The sequence below is a fragment of the Penaeus monodon genome, chromosome 23 (assembly GCF_015228065.2).
Source record: "Penaeus monodon isolate SGIC_2016 chromosome 23, NSTDA_Pmon_1, whole genome shotgun sequence".
NCBI classification, from domain to species: Eukaryota; Metazoa; Arthropoda; class Malacostraca; order Decapoda; family Penaeidae; genus Penaeus; species Penaeus monodon.
This window is the reverse complement of record NC_051408.1, coordinates 43816927-43817258: the sequence shown is the minus strand read 5'-3', so window position 1 is coordinate 43817258 and position 332 is coordinate 43816927.

Sequence of the window (332 nt, the reverse complement as noted above, 5' to 3'; positions counted from 1 at the left end):
CAGCGCGAGGCTGAGTAAAACGCGTTTCCAACATGCCTTACGTTAGCCTTCGTTACACTCTTAAGCACACACACAAAAGCACTTTACAAGCAGGTTGCGTGAAATGGTTGTGTTAAGCAAAATGTTTTTGTTCCCCCTAAAAGCATCATGAATAATTTCCTACTCTCCCTCCTCCTCTTCCTTTCGTGAAAACAGAGCGTCTTAATTCATCCTTGAAATTAACGTTTTATCCGCCTGCGCTACGAAAATGAAAGGGCATCTACGAGGGACGGAAATGTTCTTTTTCAGTGTTTTTAAAGACAAGGTTATCTTTCTTGCCTTTCTTTCTGCTG